General features: G+C 37.8%; 1 long non-coding RNA gene across 1 annotated transcript; it reads right to left on the bottom strand.

Moving 5' to 3' along the window:
* Nucleotides 1–3,898: 3,898 nt before the first annotated feature.
* Nucleotides 3,899–6,564, bottom strand: LOC145094775 (uncharacterized). Its single transcript, XR_013703548.1, has 3 exons — nucleotides 5,875–6,564; nucleotides 5,305–5,405; nucleotides 3,899–4,081 (listed from the first exon to the last, which is right to left on the bottom strand). It is a non-coding gene; the product is annotated as an uncharacterized LOC145094775 (long non-coding RNA).
* Between the last annotated feature and the right edge of the window lie 11,176 nt (nucleotides 6,565–17,740).

A 17,740-nucleotide genomic window follows, 5' to 3' on the forward strand; every position in this document is an offset into this window, starting at 1 on the left:
TCCAAGGCATTGTACCATTTCGTACTGCCTGAGATGCATGAGTTGTCCTCTCAACTTCAGGAGTTGCTAGGCAAGCAGTTCATCATACCGAGCAATTTTCCTTAGGGAGCACCAATACTGTTCTTCAATAAGAAGGATGGTTCACACTGAATGTGCATTGATTAACGGGAGTTGAACAAGTTGATAGTGAAGAATTGGTATCCACTGTCGTAGATTGACCATCTATTTGATTAGTTGCAAGGTGCATCTTGGTTCTCCAAGATCAATTTGAGGTTGGGGTACCATCAGGTGAGGGTTAGAAAGGAGGACATGGAGAAGACCGCGTTACGGACTCGTTATGGTGATTATGAGTTTATGGTGATTCCATTTGGGCTCACTAATGCGCCTGCAATGTTTATGGACTTGATGAATCGGGTATGTATGTCGATGCTTGATCGACCAGTTATTGTTTTTATTGATGATATCTTGGTGTATTCCAAGACCATAGAGCAAGATGAGGAGCAACTTCAAGTCTCGCTTTTCAATACACCTAGGAGCCACCATAAGTTTTGGTGGAGGCACATAAGTCTCGCTTTTCAATCCACCTAGGAGCCACCATGATGTATTGGGATTTAAGACTAAGTTACTCATGGACGTGTATGAAGAGGGAGATAACTTGGTATGTTGAGAGGTGCTTGAACTATAGGATGGTCAAGGACGAGGATCAGAGGTTGCACGAAAAGATGTAGCCTTTGGAGATTCCCATGTAGATGTGGGAATAGATCACCATGGATTTTATCACCAACCTACCGAAGACTGCCAAGGGTTTTGATGCTATATGGGTCATCGTGGATCCATTGACCAAGATTGCCCACTTTTTAGCCATCCGGGAGAGCTACTCGTCCGATAAGCTGGCCATATGTGTACGTTCATGAGATTGTTTCTCATCATGGGGTTCCAATTTCCATTATATCAGATCAAGATGTTCAGTTCACTTCCCGATTCGGGTAGAAGTTCCACGAGGAACTAGGTACAAGGCTACATTTGAACACTATTTATTACCCACAGACTAAAAGCCAGAGTGAGCGGACCATCCAGACACTTGAGGATATGTTGCGATCTTGTGTCATAGATTTTTATGGGAGTTAAGATTTCTACCTACCTCTTGACCAATTTGTTGGGTGAAGGTTGGCCACTGAGTTATTGGGAGGACTGAGGTGGTCCTCCATACTACAAAGCTCATCCAATAGATCAGACAGATATTAGAGACAACTTGGAGTCGGAAGAAGAGCTATGCTGATTGGCGTCGATCAGAGTTGGAGTTCTAGGTCGATGATATGGTGCTATGGAAGATCTCATCCTGGAAGGGTGTGATACATTTCAGGAAGATGGTAAAGTTTGTTCCCCAATATATTGGACCGCTCTGTGTGAGCACCAAGGTAGGCTGAGTGGCCTCCAATTGCATTTGCCGAGTGAGCTCAATCAGATCCACATCACTTTTCATGTTTCGCAGTTGCAGAAGTGCGTGCTGGACGACGAGGCAGTAGTCCTTTTAGATGATATTCAGGCCTATGAGCGCCTAAACTATATTAAGAGGCCGGTAGTGGTAGTGGAAAGAAAGTAAAGGTCCTACGCGAAAAGGAGATACCTTTGGTATAGGTTTAGTGGAAACATTGGAGAAGCTTCGAGTGGACCTTGGAGCCCGAGTCTGAGATGCATGAGTAATACCCGGAGCTCTTCATAGCAGCACACTTCGAGTACGAAATCTAGTTCATGTGGGGGAGAGCTGTAACATCCCGATGATGAGATAATTTGAATTTTCTCTCTATATATGATGAATATTGCATTTTGGCCCCTTTGCGTGAGGTGGATTGCAAATAGGCCCATAATGGCCTTTTGGTAATTTTGGGTGAAGGCTTAGTATGTTGGGTATACATTTCGTATGCAAGGCGTACATGTGTGGGGCCTTGTATGATGGTTATACATAGCGTATGTAGGGCATACATGCGAGGGTTCCAAAAACTAAAATTTAGAGTTTGAACCCTATCTAAACATATTTATGGCCCCAAGAGCTTCACCCTCATCAACCTCCATCTGAATATCGTCCCTCTAGTTAACCTTAAGTGAGAAAAGTGCACTTTGTGCTCATTTGTGTGTTTTAAACAAACAAAAAAAATCATTATAAAACCTACATTAAAATATAAATCTTTTTACACTATTACATATAAATTCTTAATTTTTAAAGAATCTTAATCACAAATATTGAAAATAATACATAGCTTATTACATACTTCTTATTGGTATCGTCTGATAACATACCGAAATCTGATTGAATGAGGCATTTGGAATTCTTAGAATGATTATTCGAACTATTACCCATTTTCTCATTATGTTTTGCATTTCGAAATCCATTGATATTGACCGCCTACTGTTTCGATTACTTTATCTTGATTATTCTGAAATTTATAGTTGATTTTAAATACTTGTTACAATGAAGATTCGATTGATTATCCTAAGAATTTTCATATTCAACAACCAACGTATCTTTATGAGTTAGAAGAAGTCAATAGTCAAGTAATGATTAATTCTATTTCCATAAATATAGATGTTTATTTTTCGAATTAGATTGTACATTAAATGGAAAAGACTAAACAACCCTTTATTTATTAAATTTAAATATAAAACATAATAATTTGATTGGTCACAAATGAGTTTTACAGTTATAAAATATATGTATTTTTACATATGATCCTAGCTATCTCTCTCTCTCTCTCTCTCTATATATATATATATATATATATATATATATATATATATATAACATCTAGTCATGAGTTAGGGTATGTGACATTTCTTATCTTCTTTTTGGTCTTTCATTTTAAAAAACAATGAGGAGACAAAGCATGATTCACTTTTGAGTTATTTAATAAATTCTACCATTCTTGTAAGAAACATGTCCCATGCTTTTACTTTATGTATACATTTTTTGTCTACATTTGATGAAATCTAAAAGGAAGGACTTTGAAAACTTTTGAGGCTATTTTTTCTTGTAATCTTCTCGCCCTTTTCTCTTGCAAAATCCGAGAGCTACAAACTCTCCTTCCCTCTCCGTGTTTTGGCAATTTTGGTGCACATTCTTGGGAGTTAAATTTTGTTTATATTTAAGCGTATTTTGGAATATGTATTAAAGTTTAAGAACAACATATTAAAAGTGTTTACTAGCATATATGATGGTTCTACTATTGTTTGGTGGATACATATAGAGAGCTTCTTCTTTGGAGCTTAAAACCATCTTCATCAACTTCCTAATTACCAAAATGAACCAAAGATTTAAAAGGTTGTAACATTTTCCTTCTACGGTTATTTGAATATTTCTAAGTCTTGTAAAATGATTTTTCGGTGGGAATAAAACTAATTTTATTTTCTTCAAACTTAAGTCTTCCATTGCTATCTTTGGGTTTATGAAACATTTTTTTTAACAAAAACCCAATAACTAGTATTAGAGCCATTTTTGCAAGATTAGTTAGATTATTTTTTAAGTTGATGAAATCTTTGATTTTGGAAAACATTGATGGTTTTCACTTTCAAGAAAAATTCTTACATACTTTCTTTAACAACTTTATAATTGTTATTTTATGGTGACAAAAATTTTACATTCATTTTTTTGTAGAAAATTTTGTTTTAGAAAAACAAAGAGTTTATTTATATATTTTTGAGTATATAAATGTGTATGATGGGCATAAACTAGTCATGAATCTTTGTGTTGTTGGTTGTGTTGATTTATTGAAAAAGTGGTTGTAATATTTATTTATTCATATGGTATGTAATAATTTGTCACACCCCCGGCCGAGGCGGCGGAATACGCCGGGCCGTGCGACTTAGTTCATGGATCCCAAGCAAATTGAATATACATCACAAGTTACAACAATAACAACATAGCAATTACATTCAAATTTAAAGTTCAAATACAAGTTTCATACATATATTAATAGGTTTATAAATTCACCTTAACAAGTAGGTCGACATAACAAAAACTAAATAAGACTAGATTGCCCGAAAATCCATGAACAAATCTTCTGTTAAACGTTGGTTTACTGATCTCCTGAGAATACATGTGATTTGAGGGTCAACACAAAGGTTGGTGAGAGTTATAGGTTTTCTGCTAACCGCAGTAATGATACTTTATAAGTCTAGAAAGTATTTCTTTTGTGGTTAAACCATGTTTGATAAAGAGTTAAATCACAAATATATCTATACTTGAAATATTTGTTAAAGAGATAAATCATAAGTATATCCATACTTTAAATGCTTGATAAATAGATAAACCATAGATAAATCCATACTTGAAATGCTTGGTAAAGAGTTAAACCATAAGTAAACCCATACTTAAAATGCTTGATAAAGAGTTAAACCATAAGTAAACCCATATTTAAAATGCTTGATAAAGAGTTAAACCATAAGTAAACCCATACTTAAAATGCTTGATAAAGAGTTAAACCATAAGTAAATCCATACTTAAAATGTTTGATAAAGAGTTATACCATAAGTAAGTCCATACATAAAATGCTTGATACATAGAGAAACCGAATCCGTGGTTTCTAGTTAAAGAGTCTGGTTAATGCCTATAGTGAGGCCTATAACCGAGCTATGTGACCAGTTATAATCCCTACACAACGCTTCATTAGACGTCGTAGTTATACCAAAGATAAATATTCACCCGCTTCGATTGATCAGTCGAGGTTGTAGCTAGCAACCGCAGGTGGGGGTGTCAACCCGTATAGATCTATACATATGTATCTCGCTCCGAGGATTAACGGTTATAGTTAAATGGGAATACTAAGTGGTTAAACTTAGGTAATGAATACTGTCTCACTATAGAAGCCATTAACTAGGTTATACGGTAAAGTTTCACTATAAAAGCTGAATGAGTTCGATAAATCCTTAAAAATGTATGTCACTCGCTTAAATAGATAAAATGTTTCCTCACATGGATGAATGATTTCCAAGATATAATTGTTATGATTTGTACATATATAACTAATAAATATGTTTGTACATGCTTGATGTAAGTAAAATAAGTTATGCACATGACTAAATATTTTTAAACGCATGTATATTGTAAAGAAATCGGTTTATAATACATTATTTTGACAATAATAGGTATTAAAACTAGATACATTTTTTTTATATGCGTATTCCATAACCGATATATATATTTAGCGTGTTTATAAACATATTTCATAACCGGAAAATATATTTATATATATATTTCACATGTATTCCCCCCCAAAATAATAAAACACAAAAAGGGGCCGTAACACTCACCCTTGAAGCATGAACGAGTCTTGAGGGTGAAACTTGTCGTGAAATTCGTTTTGTGATATTCCGTGCTCTTAAATCGACTCACCAGTTCTATTTAGTTTTACCTAATAAACCAAAAGGGAAGGTTTGGCATTAATTATTAAGTATAGCGTGGTCTTGATTAAAATAAATAGAGTCCAAGGGCTGATTTTGCCAAAATAAAACTTGATGGACTGATCTTGCAGAGAGTCGCAAACCAGGGGTCTAATATGCACATTTTAACCTAATTTAAGGTTCCGGGACTTGGTTTGATGGGTTTCTCGGGTGGAGGGACAATTCTTGGACATTTTAGTGCAAGTTTGGCTTCACATGAAAATCGAATCTCCTAGAGGGGCCAAAGTCATACAATTCTAACAGTGGAGGGTTTAATTTAAACAAATTTAAGTCATGTTTGGGATTTCATCGTGTTTTCCCCTGGTTCATGTTACAGAACGCGAAAGAAAATATGAGACCCACTTCAGGTTCGCATCGATGTGTCGTTACCGGAGGAATCATATACAAAGGTTACAAATGGTGGTGGTGATTCGGACTTACAGTGGTCGGTGATGGCTAGGGTGACTGGGCAGCAGCAGCTCGGTAATGGCGGTGGCGTCCGGGACTCCACAACAACGGCGACAGAGGGCGGCAATGGCTGCCTTGCTGCTTTTGCTTTCCTGCTCCGACGGGTTTGACGAGAGAGAAGGAGAATGAAAGGGTTGTGGGTGGTGGGTTGATCGGCGATGGCTGGAGAGTAGATGGGTGTGGCCGCAGTGATGTTCCGGTAGTCCCTGGCGGTTTTCCGGTGGCCTCACTGTCTGTGGTCCTTAGCCACCCTCGGTGGTGGTGTTTTTCGACGGCAGTGGGTAGCAGCCCCACTGCCCCACTGTTGGGTTTTCCTGCTTCGGTCAACAGAAAAGAGGGAAGGAGCAGAGATGCAGCTTGGCAGCAGCTCGGTGGTGGCTGTGGGTGGTCTTTGGTGGCTGCTAGTCACGGTCCAAGGGAAAGGATGGAGGCTGGTGATGTTTGTTCTAACACTGGTGGAAGTACACAGTGGTGGCCGACTGTGGTGGTTTGGGTTGCCAGAAAATGAAAAAGAAACCCAAGGAGGTGGTCTTGTTTACTCATGAACAGATAAATAACAAAAGCTTGGAGTGTTTACTTTGGCATTCAAATGAGTTGTACACAGCCGGGTGATGAAGTTTGGAATAGGTTTAAGAAGAAGAAAACAAAAGCTTCATATTTTCGTATATTACATCTGATCCAGAAGGAAAGTAATTTAGCATGTTTCTTAATAAACTCGTTTGACTTTCACAAGTCAAAGAAAGAGACGTAAGAGTAAGAGAGAGAGATCACGTGACTGGTATCTCATATATATATATATATATATATATATATATATATATATATATATATATATATATATATATATATATATATATATATATATATATATATATATATTTCTTTGAACAAAAAGTGTAATATTTCTTTTGACATTTAAAATGTCATATAAATTATTTTCGTTTCGATTTTTAATGTGCCGTAATTTTTCCAATTGCGTCGAATGATAAATTTTAATCCCTGGGTTTTAAAAACCCGAACGGAATATTTTTTTCCGAGTTGTAGAACTCCGGGAGAATCGCGTTTGAAGTTCCGCGTCTACATGATCTAAAACGTTCGAACTTTTTTTCTGAATTTTAGAATTTTTTTTTACTAAAAATATATCGAGTATTAAATAAAATATTATACTATAACCTAAGTCCAAAAAAAAGCTCTTATAACGAATCGATACAGTTTATGAAATCAGATAAGGTTAGGGTTATACCGGTTTAGTTTCTTAAAACGGTCATATCTTTTGTATACAAACTCCGTTTTGGACACTCTTTATATATCTGCGATCAGGGAAACATGTACTACGAGTCTAAAATATTTTCTTTGTTCACAGACGCTTAATACAAAATTTCAGTTTTTCAGTTGTTAACTAGAGTTACAGTTTGTGCTTTGAGTTTCGTTCAACATTTTCCATAGTTCGAGATAAGATACCATTTCATATCTATTTGTAATTGAGATGACACTATATTATTACTATAATAGGCATTAAAATTCAACCGGTCAAGATACAAAAAGTTCGCGGTGATCTGACCGTTTATAGATTCAGCCCTAAATTCCAGGATGTCACATAATTAGATAAATTAGTTTTCTTCATTTATTTTTTAAGTAATAGATTAGTTTTTAAAAATATTTTGTTTGTGCAAAAATGTAACAAGAAATGTAGATAGAGACATTTTTTGAAGACCAAAAGTGATTTTTCACAACATAAAGGTGTGCATGGAAAATTGCCACACTTCCTGAAACTTTCACTAAAGCTGTCGCTATTGGCAGTTCCTTTGAAGACTACTGGAGGTTTTGTGACACTCTACAATACTTTATGAAAGTGTTACATGTTGCTATGTTGCTGAGTTATTACTTTCAAGAAGTTTCTCAACTTTTTGCAAGCAATGAGTGTTTTCTTAAATGAGAGCTTCTACAACAACATTACTAGAAGGTTTTTGGTTTCTTTAAATGTCCCTTTAGAAATGGACTTGACATTTTTTAATAGCTCACAAAATGTTAATAGTTGGTTGGTTTGTGCACATATGTTTTTAACATGTTTGTGTTGTTTAAATTTTATGTTGTTATTATTATGTTTTGGTTGATAAATTAGATTTTCAAATGAAAAATAATATTTGAACATAAATAAATGTCACAAAGGAATTTGGTTTTAATGAAATTGAACTTTTTAACATAAGATGGTAAACTAATTTTATAGTTAAAACAAGCTTGATCATTAACACTAGTACCCAGTAATATTTCGGGATTAAAATTATATAAGTTTAAAATATAGATTTATAAAATTATCAAACTCCAAACCCTATTTTACAAAATAAAGTTTTATTAAAAGGTTTACAAATATTCTAAAACGCTCAAATGTAAAACTTAATACTAGTTATTACAATTTGACCGCATCAATTACGTAAAACCATGTTTTATAAAAGAACATTGTTAAAATGTGATTTTACTTAAAATAAGATTTTTTTTAAAATATATATATCATGGTTTATTGGATGCATGAAATAAGCATGACATGATATGTTTTTTAACTAGAATTATAAAAATATCAAATACCCTTACAAACCTCAAATCTTTTCATTCAATTTTGAAGAACAGTTGCACATCTCTTGTATGCATTCGTGGGATAAAGGTCACCTAACCGCTTAGTATTATATTTTAATGGTCAGTGTGTTTTCACGATTTTTACAACTACGTATAGCCCAATTACACAAGTGTTTCAAATTGGATGATTTGATCGAAAATATTTTTTGATAAAGGTCACCTACGTAAGAAAATCTTAAGCATAAATGAGATCAAACATGTCTAATTAAAATTTGTTATTAGTAATCCCATAAATCTAAGAATTATATAATAGAATATAATTGATAATCGATATCTATTAGATTGGATTAAAATGAATGGGATAAAGGTCAGCTAACCATTTATTTGTTTTGCAACATGGATCCAAGACTTTGATAATTAATGTTTTTAGAAACTAAAAGGGTATTAATTATTAAAGATTAAATACTGAAATGAATTTTGTTAAAATTTTGTAGATATATATCCATTCTCAAAACCATGAATTGGCATTTTCTTTAATGACTTAACAAAACAATAACATTCAATTGATAAAACTTCAATGAATGTGTTCATGTATTGAGAGATAATCTCGTGAGAGATGTGAAATTTTGTACACTTAAAGGTTATAGTCCTAAGTAACTTTCTTTGAGCAATATACCTAAACATGACACCTAGTAAAGACATTATTGTGACACTAACGATGCTTCTAACATCACAGTAGGAATAGTTATTCATGGTTTCCAGGAAGCATTGGATAATATATATATATATATATATATATATATATATATATATATATATATATATTTCTGATGGTATATCAGGTTAAGGAATATTCCAATAAATACATTGACATTTGTTTTAAGCTAGTTCGAACAGTGGAATAATGCAAGGCCTTTTTTTATGTACTAAACTCCTTTAAGCCCAAGAAATCCAATAAGGCTCACATAGATGGATATATTTTCCTTTGTGAAGAAATTGGATACTAAAAAAGGAACTGTTTCTCTCATCTGAAAAGAAAGCCTAGAAGAGACTAGTACTTCAGGTATCTACAAGATAGAACTCATATTTTTCATATAACACTCAAGTATTTGGTACTTTAATATTAATCTAATATTTGTACTCATTTAGAATCGATTTTGATTTTTTTTCTTCAATTTGCAAACATTTCCTCGAGTATATCGATTTGCATGCTTCCAGTTGATTCTTTGAAGTTATTCTTGTTTTTCATTGTTGAGTTGTTACTTGTAAGGCAATTAAGATGCGACATAATGTAAAATTTGAGTTTGCAAAAGAGTAGATTTTTGTTTTTATTTTCATTTTTTATATAATTGGTAGAAAATTGTAAATTCGTTGCTTTAATTAGTAAAGCGAAGGTATGTTGCCAATATCAGTAAAAAAGACAGAGCATGTTACGATTTCCTGCAATTTACATAATTAGTATATTTTTAACAAAGAATTGAACACTTTCAATAATCATTCTTATAGATAACCAACTTCTTTAGTCGATTAGCATTTTTGTGGAACTGTGAAGAACATCATTAAAGGGTTTTTAGTCAAATAATGAGAAGATTACTTGCCTTCAAGTCTTTCTGACCAATCATTTTGAAAATTTAGCTATTAATGGTATTTATCTATAGTTAACACATTTTGGCAACATTTTACTTTAGGACCAACATGCGCAACATTTAACCATAACATGTCTACCCCTGTTGAAACTTGGTTGCAACATAAATTGGTATAAAAAGTATGTAGATATGCTAAACCCATTGGTTTTTTACTTGATAAACATTGATTGGTGCTTATTTATTATATTTAGAAAACCAAAATGCCCCCAACAGAAAAACTTAAAGCTAAAGCCCAATAAACGAAGTCAACGCTCCTTATACACCTAAATTCCGTCGATGTATGAGATTTATCTCCTTTCATACTATGGGTAATAAATGATTCAAAATCATATTATAAACTTTACTTTTACAGTTTCGATCGACAACATATTTAACTTTAAGTTTAGGAACTACATAACCAAAAAAACCCATCATATATGATCAACTATCAGGGGCATAAGTGAGACTCTCAATGGTACTAATGTTGTAAGTACCTAGTTAACTTTTTTTAATAAAAATTATCTCTGGATAAGAGTATTGTATAACTACATAGTGTTTAAAAAAATTAATACAAATGGTCCCTATATAAGAAAGAATTAATATCTTGTTATAGATGCCATGTTATTTTAAGGGATTATAACTGAATAGTGACCATATTTTTAGTTTACTTTAAAAAAATAATATTACCTTTAAAATGTGATTTTGACTAAAAAAAAGCAAAAAAAAAAAAACTTGGAAGAGATTGACCCAATAAAGGAATTCACATTGACATATATCAAACTTTCTTGTTAAAAATCTCAAATAAATCAAACTTCCATTCTTTCAAGTGTAATAACCTTATGTGAGTTCACATATATGTGTAACAGCCCGGATTCCCAGGTATTAATTATTCTTATAATGTTTGGTGATTTGTAAGGAGACTCGGCGAGTTGGAGCTCAAACTCGCCGAGTATGATCGCGGTTTTGGGCACGCGTTCGCGTCCGGACTCGGCGAGTCCAAAAGGTGGATTCTGCGAGTCCACGTTGTTTAATGAAACCCTAATTTCCAGGGTATGAGACCTATTTAAAGGGGCTTATGGCCGTCATTTGCGGCCACCAATCCCAGAGAGAACCCTAAAGAGTCCTTGAGCGTTTTGTGAGAGAGAAGAGGAAGATCCTTGACTATTGTGGGTGTTTTTGCATGTAGAAGAGGATCAAGGAAAGAGGAGACCAAAGAGGGTGCTAATCCAGTGATTTCTGAGCTCAGAGACTTCATTTGAGGTAACCATTCGTTCCTTTCTCAGTCCTTGGTGTAGATCTTAGAGTTAGGGTTTCTTTGTGGAATGATCCATGGAGTAACTGGCCTCTTCTTGTGTTGGTGCTTTAGATCTGGACCCAAAGAGGTCCAGAGACTCTTTTCCCTCAAGCTTTTTGAGTGTTAATAGAGGCCATGAGCTTAGAATAGCATTCTAGAGACCATATCATTAAATAAGGCCCTTGGACCTTTGCATGAGCACCAAGTTTGTAACTTTACGTGATGTATGTGTTTGGAAGGACTGGATCTATGAGTTATTGTAACGGATCTGACCTCAGGAGTGAGTTTGAGTTTATGAATGGCATAGACTCGCCGAGTCTGAAGAACAGACTCGGCGAGTAGCATGAAGATTGTCCATAACCACTCAGCGAGTGGTCTTGTCGAGTTAAGGGGTTGACTCAGTGATTTAGGGAGAGTCAGAGAGGGTTGACGGGTGGACTGAGTCAAGATGGAACTTGCCGAGTTGTTCTTGAGACTCGGCGAGTTGAGTCGTGGTGGCCCCGCAATTCATGCCAGGTGGAACTCGTTGAGTTAGGGAAGTACTCGGCGTGCTTAGAGAGGATCCTAGGGTGGCTAATATTTCTATGTGATTTATGTTGTTCATGTTTATAAAGTTGGAACCGGAAGGTTCACAGAGATTAGAACCAGAGGGTTCACAGAGTAGGGTCCACGGACCCACAGAGTTATAGCCTCGAGTGGCTAATATGTGTTATGTGTGGTATTTTGGAGAACTCACTAAGCTTTGTGCTTACAGTGTTGGTGTTATTTGTTTCAGGTACTAGTGATGACCGTGGGAAGGCGCCGGCTTGATCAGTACACACACACGGGATTTTTATGTTATGTGATCTTGGGATTCTTTATGTGTCATGGATTGGAGTTTCAAACATTGATGTTTTTATGAAAATTAAATGAATATGTTTTTATATTATGCGAAAAAATATTTTGAAATTTACGATGTTACAAGTTGGTATCAGAGCCTTGGTTTGAGGGATTCAAGTACACCTTCGGGCGTATTTGAACTCAAACTGAGGATTTGAGAAGTATTTTCAAAAAGAGTAAAAGATTTTTGGAAAAACGCAGAGCAGAGTTGTGTGTACGATCAGTCCGCGCCCGAACGGTGATTTCCCAAAATAGCCTCATGTTATGTGATATTGATATTGATATGATGTATTCTCATGCTAGAGTAGGCTAGGTACTCCTATTAGGACTAGAGTGGCCTGATTTGTGATGCCTTAGCCTAGGGAGAGGTGAGCTGCTATGAGGTGCTTGAGAGTGAGTAGGTAGCAACGAGGGGCTTATGAGAGATCTGTTAGAGAGTGGATTATGCATGATAGAGTACTTGGAATTTGGGATCCGAAGAGGAGGAATTGGGGTGTATTCTGATACGGTGCAGACAGTAGTATTGGGCCCGTACTACTAAAAGCACCGGGGCGGAGTACAACCCAAGTAAGAACCTTTGGTATACCAAGGATCAAGGAGGAATGAGTTGTCGAGTGTGAGTATGCTCGAGTGGATTCTAATTTATCGTATGTTGTATTTCAGAGGTAGATCATGGTGAGGACACGTCTTATGCCTGAGAGCAGTAGGGCCAGTGATGAGGAGATCCGCCGGATCATCGATGAGGAGGTGGCTGTGGCCATCAGGGCAGAGATACCAGAGATGTTTGGTTCTATTAAGACCACGTTGATTGAGACCTTCGACAAGCGTTATGCCGCTCTTTCTGAGGCTGCTGTTGCAGCGGCCACCGCAGCTATTGCTGCCGCGAGGCCACAGGGTGGTGATGCGTTGCTGTTCCGAGAGTTCAGCAACACAAAACCGCCGGAGTTTGATGGGACCCACGACCCGGTGGCGGCTATGAGATGGATTTCTGACATAGAGGGGTGTTTCTTGACTTGCTCATCTCCTGAGCATTTGAGAGTTCGGTTCGCGCTGAACCAGCTTCGCTTGGGAGCGAATGATTGGTGGAAGTTTGTGACGGCGCACTTTACGCCTGCTGAGCTTGCGGCAATGACCTGGGAGAGGTTCACTGCCATGTTCCGAGATGAGTATATTCCCCAGGTGGAGAGGGAGCGTTTGGCCCAGGAGTTTCTGACCCTCAAGCAGGGTACTGAGTCTGTTAAGGTGATTACCAGGATGTTCCATGAGAGGGCGATGTTCTGCCCCGAGCACCTGTCCACTGAGCAGGCACGTATGAGCCGATATTTGAGTATCCTGAGGCGAAACATTCTGGAGTTTGTGGCGAACTCCTCGTACCGAACATTTGCCGAGCTTCAGGAAAATGCCCGGAAGAGGGAGATTGAGCTAGAGACTCAAGCCAGGGAGGAGGCGGAGTCTCATGGGAGGGATCGGCGACCGGTGCAGTCTCAGCCGGCAGCCAAGCGGGCCAAGCCCGCTGATCCCAAGTCAGGGAGCCAGAAGGGCCACACTTGTGGGAAGTGCGGCAAGGGTCATGATGGAGTCTGTAGAGCGGGATCTTGCTACAAGTGTGGCAAGGAGGGGCATATGGCCAAGGACTGCCCCAAGGGGTTTGCGGTGTGTTTCCACTACAACTAGACCGGACACCGGCAAGCAGAGTGTCCGCAATTGCGAGGATCATCTCAAGGAGCACCTCATGGATCTGCCCCTGCCACCATCAGAGCTACCAAGAGTCGGCCAGTGAAGGCCGAGGCGCCGAGGGCACGAGGGATAACTTTTCAGTTTACCGCGGAGGAGGTCCGCGTAGCACCCGATGTCGTGGCTGGTATGTATTCTTTCGTGTATTTATTTTGATGTTGAGATATTATGCTTATATTATGTTATGCGTAGGTAGTTTTCTTGTGAATTTTGTACCTGCCTTGGTGTTATTTAACTCGGGTGCGAGTCGGTCTTTTGTATCTTTGGCTTTTAGTCAGCATATCAGTGTTAGTCGTGAGGCGTTGAGTCAACCATTGAGAGTTTCCATAGCTGACGAGAGGGTGATATATGCCATGGAGGTTCTCCGAGGGTGCGTATTCGAGATTTTCAGTGTTGAGTTCCCGATTGATTTGGTTCCTATTGCGATGGGTGATGTCTGTGTCATTGTGGGCATGGACTGGTTGAGCAGATTCGATGCGGTTATCGATTGCGAGCGACAGCTGGTGACCATACGAGACCTTAGTGGGGGATTTCTTACGGTGTACGGCGAGGGTACACGTTCTGGATCAGCGTTTTGTTCGGCCGCTAGGGCGAGCCAGTGTATACAGCAGGGCTGTAAGGGTTTTGTGGCGTATGTGATGGATACACGGGTGGATTCCGAGAGACCGAGGTCAGTTGAGGAGGTTCCGATAGTGCGGGAGTTCCCGGATGTTTTTCCTGAGGAGTTGCCGGGTGTGCCTCCTATGAGGCACATGGAGTTCAGTATCGATTGGGTTCCGGGGGCTGCGCCTATCGCTAAGGTGCCTTATTGCCTTGCACCTCCAGAAATGCAATAGTTATCCTCGCAGCTTCAGGAGCTGCTGGGGAAGGGGTTTATTCGGCCGATGTCACACCCCCAAACCAGAATGGCGGAAACATTCGGGGGTGGATGACTTCACGTAGTATCACAACAATTGAATATTGTAAAGAAAGTAACACAACCATCATATATATAATAAAAACGTATCTTGTTGCGTTATACATGTTTGCAAAAGAATATTACAATATGATGATATAAATGTTTAATGATAAACGTCCTTAGCATTCCTTCTTCAAAAGCTGGTGGTTACATGTATTACGGATTCCCTAAGAAATACAAGTGGTTTCGAAAAAGTGTCAACAATTAAGTTGGTGAGTTCATAAGTGTTTTGCATTGAAAAGTATGTCCTTTTTGGTAGTAAATCGATGAACGAGGTTTTCAGAAAATCCAATATTTTCTATAAATGGTTTGAAAAGTTTCCAGAGTTGGAGTGCGTTAGTATGTTCCATACTTGAATAAAAATGATAAACTTTGTACTAAAAATAAAGTGGAAAACTGAATGCATATATGAATCTCGTAAATCAAACTTGTTTTTATACTTTTATGTGAGTTTTATAACCATACTATTGACACTGACGGCCTGTAACAACATTCTTTAGGTGTTGTAGTGTTATGACATTTGTCACCCCAGACCTGCCGGTCTAACTATAGCTAGTAGTTTAGGTGCGGGGTTGTCAATCCCGTATAGATCTATACACAAGTATCACGCTCTCTCTCCAAGAGATTATGGTATATAATACAGGACTTGAAATGCATACATACGAGTACGTTGAAGTTTGAATATCTCACATTACTTGGTATAAACAGATTTACGATGATAAAGACTTTACTTCATTTGAAAGTATTTCATTTGTCAAGATGTATATGTAAAATGTATGAATAACTTGTTAGCTATACTCATTATAGCTTCTCAAAAGTATGTTTCCATGTTAGTAAGAATAACTTCATGATATAATAGCCCTCTAAACATAAAGATGTTTGTATCAATACCCTATAAGGTAGATATTATAATTATGTTTATAAAAACGATACTTTGACTTGTAATGTACTTGTATTTACCCCCTAAAACATGAAAAGAATTGAAAAGTAGGGGTATGAACTCACTCGTTTGGTTTGAAGAGAGAGAGACTAGAGTTGAGCAGAACTTCGACCGCGGAAAGTTGCGTCTTCGGGCTCTTCGGGGATCTCTGTAGCGTAGATCTTTCGTCGGGGGCTCGAGTGCGGAAACCGAGGGCGTCGGGATGATCTCTGGGGCTTAGAAGTATGGGAGAGTGACTGAGGATTTGAGAATGTGTGCAAAAACTCGAAGCTTAACCTATCTATTTATAGGCTGGAAACTCCTTGTACGCGGGGCGTACTTCCGGAGTACGCTAAGCGTACTCGGTACGCGGGGCGTACTTCGGTTACACGGAGCGTAACAATGCGTCATGGCTTACGACTCCGGTCTAGCTAAGCGTAGAGGTGCAGCCGATGGGACTCGACTCTGGCGTACTCCCATATTACGCGGGGCGTAATCCAGGCTCCCGTCTTCTAAATTCTGTAACTTTCGAGTACGGGCTCCGTTTTTCGCGTTCTTTATATCCACGCGTAGGTGAGATTATGCTCTACAACTTTCATTTAGACTCCGTCGGCTAGTTTTGACTTTATTTTTAATGATATATTTTTAATAGGCCGGGACTCCTAAAGTCCGTTAAAAATTCATACTTTCTTTGTTCGACGTCGGTTTTCGTTTGTCTTTTTATCAATTTGCTCCTATTGTGGAGATCTTCAACTCTCATTTAGGTTGCGTTAGCTAATTAACACTCGATCTTCAATTCGAGTTTTTAGCCCTCTACTACTGTTACGAAACTTTGAAAATTCGTAACTTCTTCATACGAGGTCCAAATTGGGCGATCTTTTTATGTATGTTTACAGTTTAGCGAACTCTACATCTTTTGTTTAGATACTTAAGGCAAAAATGCATTTTATCGAGATTTCTCTTTTTACGTTAAATAGCGTTTTAATGGCGTGTCTTAAATATACGAGTGGTTATAATTTCTTCAATATAACCCAGTTTTGAACGTTCTTTATGTTTTTGGAAACCTTGGCACGATATCTAAAACTTGATGCATCCCAACTTAGATATTTGAACACTTTATTTTTTAGGTTAATTTAGTTGATTCCAAATAGTTTTCGTTGTATTTGACATTCGAGGGTTACACTGCTTTTAGAAAAATATAGGGTTGTCACAGCCGAGCAGCTCGCCGTGGGGAGCGCCTATCTTGTTTCTCAAGAAGAAGGATGGTTCACACCGGATGTGCATTGATTACCGGGAGTTGAACAAGCTGACGGTTAAGAACCGTTACCCGTTGCCGAGGATTGACGATTTGTCCGATCAGTTACAGGGAGCATCTTGGTTCTCCAAGATCGATTTGAGGTTTGGATATCATCAGGTGAGGTTGCAAGATGAGGACGTCCAGAAGACAGCGTTCAGGACGCGTTATGGGCATTACGAGTTTGTGGTGATGCCTTTTGGGCTCACCAATGCTCCGGCAGTGTTCATGGATCTCATGAACCGAGTGTGCAGGCCGATGCTGGATCGGTCAGTGATTGTATTTATCAACGGCATTTTGGTATATTGGTCGACATGAGAGAGCAACATGAGGAGCATTTGAGGGAGATTCTCAGAGTTCTAAGGTCGGAGAGGCTTTATGCCAAATTCTTCAAGTGTGATTTATGGTTGCGGGAGGTCCAGTTCCTAGGACTTCTCGTTAACCATAAAGGGATATTGGTCGACCTGGCCAAAGTTGAGGCAGTGATGAGTTGGGAGGTGCCGAGGTCACCTTCCGAGATCAGGAGTTTCTTAGGGTTGGCGGGTTATTATCGGAGATTTATCAA

This window comes from Lactuca serriola, chromosome 3, assembly GCF_051521515.1.
Source record: "Lactuca serriola cultivar US96UC23 chromosome 3, Lser_US96UC23_V15, whole genome shotgun sequence".
Lineage (NCBI taxonomy): Eukaryota > Viridiplantae > Streptophyta > Magnoliopsida > Asterales > Asteraceae > Lactuca > Lactuca serriola.